The sequence below is a fragment of the Ovis canadensis genome, chromosome 18, assembly GCF_042477335.2.
Source record: "Ovis canadensis isolate MfBH-ARS-UI-01 breed Bighorn chromosome 18, ARS-UI_OviCan_v2, whole genome shotgun sequence".
NCBI lineage: Eukaryota > Metazoa > Chordata > Mammalia > Artiodactyla > Bovidae > Ovis > Ovis canadensis.
The window spans coordinates 56176869-56182868 of NC_091262.1; the positions used below are offsets into that span (position 1 = coordinate 56176869).

Sequence of the window (6000 nt, forward strand, 5' to 3'; positions counted from 1 at the left end):
GAAATATTGGTGACACGTTCCACATTTTGCTGGGAGAACCCGAGCTCGATCCAAAATCCTAGGGACCCAGCATCCTACTGGCCCAGCAAAGCAACCAATTCGCAAATTCTTAGACTTGAGGGAGATGCTACTTGTTCCAGGCAGGCCCGTAGGGCTGCCTCAGTCTTCGCAGCTGGGCAGCCCACTCCGCATCGCGGCCGCATCATGGACCGCGCGTGTCCAGCTTACTAGTAGCTCCTCAAGCGAGTCTCGCTTGCCGCTCCCGGCATGCTCCGCGGGGCTCAGGGCCCCAAAGGATCCATCGTCCGACTTGGAGTCGGTGACAGGGCCCTTACCCAAGATGCTACGGGCACTCATTTGCATGTCCCAGCAAGAGGAGAACTCGACAAGTTTCGCGATCTAGCAGTCAGAATACCAAACATGCGAGCCTTGTGCGTGGATCTGTGAGATCAAATTTCCCTAAAAGTTTCAGAGTCATCGAAAAGATGCACGGTTTGGTCACCGTAACTGTAAAGAGATAAGACCTTGTGGGTTTTATATAAGCGGTGGACGAAAGCGGAAGCGTGCTCGCTTCGGCAGCACATATACTAAAATTGGAACGATACAGAGAAGATTAGCATGGCCCCTGCGCAAGGATGACACGCAAATTCGTGAAGCGTTCCATATTTTGCGCCTATTTCCCACCTCCAGACACTATTTGCCGGATTAACACAAAAGACTGTGAAGTATTGACAGGTAGTTTTGGAGGCAGACCCCGGGTTTGCGCTTTCCGACGTGCATCCCCAAAGCGTGAGGACACCTGGAATTCTTTCCCACCGGATCCTCTGCCCTCCCAGCGTCGATTCCAGCTCGATGACTGCCTGGCATCCCTCCGGCCAACCTGTCTCACTTCTATTAAGTTACCTAGCTAATCTTGATGTCTGCAGTCGAATGCTTGTTTTTACTGGTAAAAATACACTTTGGGTTTTGGGCGCTGAATTTTTATATTTCCCATCACAGAATCCACCCGGTCTAGGTAAAGCGACATTTTGAGTGCCCCTTAGAAGTCAGATAAAAACAGGCATAGAAAACCCGTCTCAGAAAGACTTAGTAACGGGCTTGCTGCTTCTAGCCAGTTTTCAGTGGATCCGGAAGCTCTAGGATCCACCGGCTAACATTGAGTTCACTCTTTGGTAACAGTCCCTGCTTTTGTGTAGCTCACAATCTGAGAAAAGAGTACGAATTCCAGTCAAAAACGACCGAAGTCACAAAGTAGGCCCGAGAAATGTGTACTACTGTTGCTTACTTCCTATAGCAAGGATTCATTAACTTAGCAATAATTCATTTATTTAATAATTTAGAAATGATTTGGTAAGGGTTCATTGAGCATTTCATGTGTCAGGCAGCCTTTAGTGAACCAAGAGCCAGACCCACCTGCCCCTCTGCTTTGTGTTGTCTAGGGAGACAGATCAAAAGGCGATTTCAGAACTTTCAAATTCTGTTAAAGAAATGTAAGATTTCTCATCTCCAAGATAACATAGAAACGACATCAGTTAGTCGCTCAGTCGTGTCCGACTCTGTGACTCCATGGGCTGCAGCACTCCAGGCCTCCCGGAGTTTACTCAAATTCATATTTGCACAAAAATTTACAGATGTAACTCAGCTTCATTCTCATTTCATAGATTGCCTTGAACGAATATTTTTTATAACATATTTTATAGTGAAAAATCACAAATTCAGCATTGCGTGCCCGACGTTGTGCTTGACCCCAAGGAGTTTCCTTTGAGCTTGAGACAGTATCTGGACCGTGGGGAAAAAGAGCAAAATATGGAACGCTTCACGAATTTGCGTGTCATCCTTGCGCAGGGGCCATGCTAATCTTCTCTGTATCGTTCCAATTTTAGTATATGTGCTGCCGAAGCGAGCACGATCCGAACTTGCCCCCACAGCATTTATAAGGCACGAATATCTTTCATCCTTTTCAGTTATGGTGACCAAACTAGCGTCTTCCCAGCGAAGGCGAAACGTTTAGGGAAATTTGATTTCGTGCAGCCACTCAAAAAGCTCGCACGTTTGTTGCTCTGACAACTAGATCGCAGTCTATTTCACCTTTAGGTGGGACATGCAAATGAGCGCCCGGAGCATCTTGGGTAAGGGCTCTCCTCGAGGGACCCAGGGCCCCGGGTCCTCCTGGGGGAGTGCTCGGCCCGTGGAGCATGCTGGGAGCGGCGAGCGCGACAACGGCCCTCAGAGCTGCGCGCTGTAGGAGCCCGCGGGCTAGCGGGACACGCGCGCTCCGTGAGGCGGACGCTTTTCGGAGTGGGCCGCCCGCCTCCCTTTAGAGCTCGTAGTTTCCCAGTTAAACTTTCTTTGATGAGTTCTTGGGGGAAAAAATGAAAAGTAATCACCCATTATCACACCTCGAAAAGTTCAGGTAATTCCTTAGTATCACCTAATATTCACTCTACGTGCCAATTTCCTTGGTTGTTTGAAAGATTCCTTCCAAAGAAGGTTCTGTCCTCCCACGTTGTGTTTGGTTGCTATGCTTCTTCAGTTCAGTTCAGTTCAGTCGCTCAGTCGTGTCCGACTCTTTGCGACCCCAAGAAGGGAAGCACGCCAGGCCTCCCTGTCCATCACCAACTCCCGGAGGTCACTCAGACTCACGTCAGTCAGTGATGCCATCCAGCCATCTCATCCTCCATCGTCCCCTTCTCCTCCTGCCCCCAATCCCTCCCAGCATCAGAGTCTTTTCCAATGAGTCAACTCTTGTAACAGCCCATCTCCACTCCCTCCTCCCCCACCGCCATTTCTCTTCATGATACTGATTTGTTGGGCGAACCGGATATTTCCACCATGAAACGTAACATTTCTTTCATTTGGCTCGTTTATCACTGATGATGTCGTTTAACTTGTTTCTCCATGTTTTTTGAAAGTTTATAATTAGATATAAAGCTGCAATTAGATCCTGGTATAATTTACTAAGCTTTAGAGGCGCACTGGTAGCACGTATCCTTTCCTATCGCATCTCAACAAAAGGCAGGTAATGTCTGGCTGAATCAGTGAGTTCAGGTGAGGTCACCAGCCCGAACCCTCCATTATCAAGTTTCCCATACACCTTTCACTTAATGGTTTTAGAATACAGTGATGAACGTTGCCCAGGTAGAGGGTCTGGCTGGCTGGCTGGTTCTCGGTTTGTTTTTAACTTTTGGCTCGTGCCCTATAAAGAATGTCAACCTAAGGCTCTTGGTACCCCAAGGAAGAAATTGAGAGAAAAAGGCCAGAATGAGAAATGAAGGAAGAGTATCATTGTCTTTTGAGCCTCCGGATCATTCAGTCATTTCCATAGTTTGGTTACATGAGCTAACAAATTGCCTTTATTTCTTAAGCTAGATTGCAGTCCTGTTTCTGCCTCCTCGCTACCGAGAGACTCTTCTGGAGCCATTCAGTGGGTCTGTAGGCCCCACCTCCCTCACAGTCTTCTCTCGTTCAGCTACAGTTTCTTGCCACCCACCCTCGTTACTATTTGCATGCAGGCTGTTTCTTTTCTGGATATTTTCTGAATGTTGTTTTCTGTCAGGTTATACATTTGTTAAAGGCCTCATCCAGGAGAACATTGTTAGAGGCGTTCAGTTAGCCTCTTAGATTTCCTTCCGCTCTTCTCTCCTTTCTATTACACAGTTGTCTGCTCCCCCCCCCCCCCCCCCCCCCCCCCGCAAACTCTTGTGTTCCCCTAGTCTTCTCCACTTGTATCTTCTTTCCCTCATCCTGTCCCTCCTCCATCTACATGGAATACCTCACTGAGCCTGCTTACCCAGTTCACCTTCTGCCTTTGTAATCACCCTCATGTTTTCAGGCTACACATTTGCAACATTGAAACAAGCACTATTGGCTTCTGCCAAACTAATAAGATCCCATGATTAGATTTTGACTAAAACAATTTTTGCTCTTATCACCAGTTAAATATGTGTAAGTCTCTAATCACTTTCTTTGGGGGGTGGGGGTGGGCACAGATAGTGTTCTTTAACACATCTTTTGGAAGTTATATAGGAAACTTTTGAGGTAGGTTGCTTTTTAATTAGATAATCTTTTGTATCTTGGCACCCACTCCAGTGTTCTTGCCTGGGAAATCTCATGGACAGAGGAGCATGGCGGGCTACAGTCCCTGGGGTCACAAAAGAGTTGGACACAACTTAGCGACTAAACATCAAGCATGAGAAGAAGGGAGTTTCAGTGGGCATTTGTAGCAAATTGACTTTAGGAAAGATTGATTTAGAGGTTTTTTTTCTCAGCTTATCTTATTGACAAGAAAACAAAGTTTTTATTTTTATATTCTGTAACATTAGACTGTGTTACCAATAGATGCTGTCATAATTCTAACTATTTACATTACGGATGGAATAAAACAGTCATCTGTGTTTTCTTTGTGATATGTAAAACTGGTGCATCTTACAATCAGTGGCATTATAGATCCAAAGAGATGAAAAATCGTATTTTCGGAGAAGGAAGCTAAGTGTGAGTTAAGTGTTTAATGATTTCCATGGGCAGTACTGGCACTGGTCCTACCTATCTTCTGAGACCAAATTCATTTCTTTTTCCACTGGACTGCTTGTAGTATTACTAGGTCATACTTGCCTACAATGCAGGAGACCAGGTTCGTTCCCTGGGTGGGGAAGATCCCTGGAGAAGGGAATGCCTACCCATTCCAGTGTTCTTGCCTGGAGAATCCCAAGGACAGAGGAGCCTAGCGGGCTACATTCCATGGGGTTGAAAGAGTCAGACGTGACTGAGTGACAAACACTTTCACTTCGCTTTACTCTTTGCAGTAGCTTAGAAAAGAAGAAAAACTTCAAGACTTATTTTACAGCCATATTTCTGAGTTCTTCTCCTCTTACTGCAACAACTGGATAACACACACTGATAAGTGGAAAATCTACCTTATTCTTTTTCTTTTTACTCATAGGAAGGGAACATTCAGTGATATGACACAATTGAAATGGACAAAACCTCTAATCATTTCCTCTTTAGGAATTTTGCTCTAATTAAAAAGGAGCAGCTCAACTAAAATCCTCACATCCTCTTGAGCAGGGAATAAATGAATCACAACCTCAGTATCAGTGACCAGCTTTACCTGGTGTGAAATTGGTGAGCTTGAGCTAAGGAACAGAGATTATAAACCTGGGCTACAGTTTGTAGTCATCATGGGGGCTTTAAAAAATATCAGTGCCAGAGCCCTCCCCTGAAGCTTCTGATTTAATTGTTCTCCATTTCTCTGTCTCTCTCTACTAACGAATCTCATTGGTGCTCTTCTCCAGCCCCCTTCCTTTGCTATTCTCTCTCTTTTATGTCTATTCCCCCTTCCCTCACTTATCCATAGACTCCTCAGAACACCTCCTAAATGCCCACCTAGAAAGATCTCCAAGGATCTTTCAATACTCACCAGGACTGGGTTTTATTTCTTCAGGGCTCTTCTGGCTAACCCCGTAAACTAAAATGTGGTAGAGCAGTGTTTCCCAAACTTGCCTAGAGATAGATTTCCAGAATATTGGGCTGTGAGGATTTGCCTGTACTAGTCAAAGGATGATGATGTTGTTCAGTTACTAAGTTGTGTCTCTTTGTGACCCCATGGACTGCAATATGCCAGGCTTCCCTCCCCTTCACTGTCTCCCGGAGTTTGCTGAAACTCATCTCCACTGAGTCGGTAATGCCATCCAACCATCTCATCTTCTGCCACCCCCTTCTCTTCCTGCCTTCAGTCTTTCCCAGCATCAGGGTCTTTTCCAGTGAATCGGCTGTTCAAATCAGGTGGCGAAAGTATTGGAGCTTCAGCTTCAGCAGCAGTCCTTCCAATGAATATTATATTCAGGATTGATTTCCTTTAGGATTTACTGGTTTGATCTCTTTGCTGTCCAAGGAACTCTTGAGAGCATTTTCTAGCACTGCAGTTCGAAAGCATCAATTCTTTGGCCCTCGGCCTTCTTTATGGTCCAACTTTCACATCCGTACATGAGCAGTGGAAAAACC

At 45.7% G+C, this 6000-nt stretch overlaps 2 non-coding genes across 2 annotated transcripts; one reads left to right on the forward strand and one right to left on the reverse strand.

The window, feature by feature from the left end:
* The first annotated feature begins 563 nt into the window (after positions 1–563).
* Positions 564–670, forward strand: LOC138424046 (U6 spliceosomal RNA). Its single transcript, XR_011250616.1, has one exon. It is a non-coding gene; the product is annotated as a U6 spliceosomal RNA (small nuclear RNA).
* Positions 671–1800: 1130 nt separating this feature from the next.
* LOC138424047 (U6 spliceosomal RNA) lies at positions 1801–1907 on the reverse strand. Its single transcript, XR_011250617.1, has one exon. It is a non-coding gene; the product is annotated as a U6 spliceosomal RNA (small nuclear RNA).
* Between the last annotated feature and the right edge of the window lie 4093 nt (positions 1908–6000).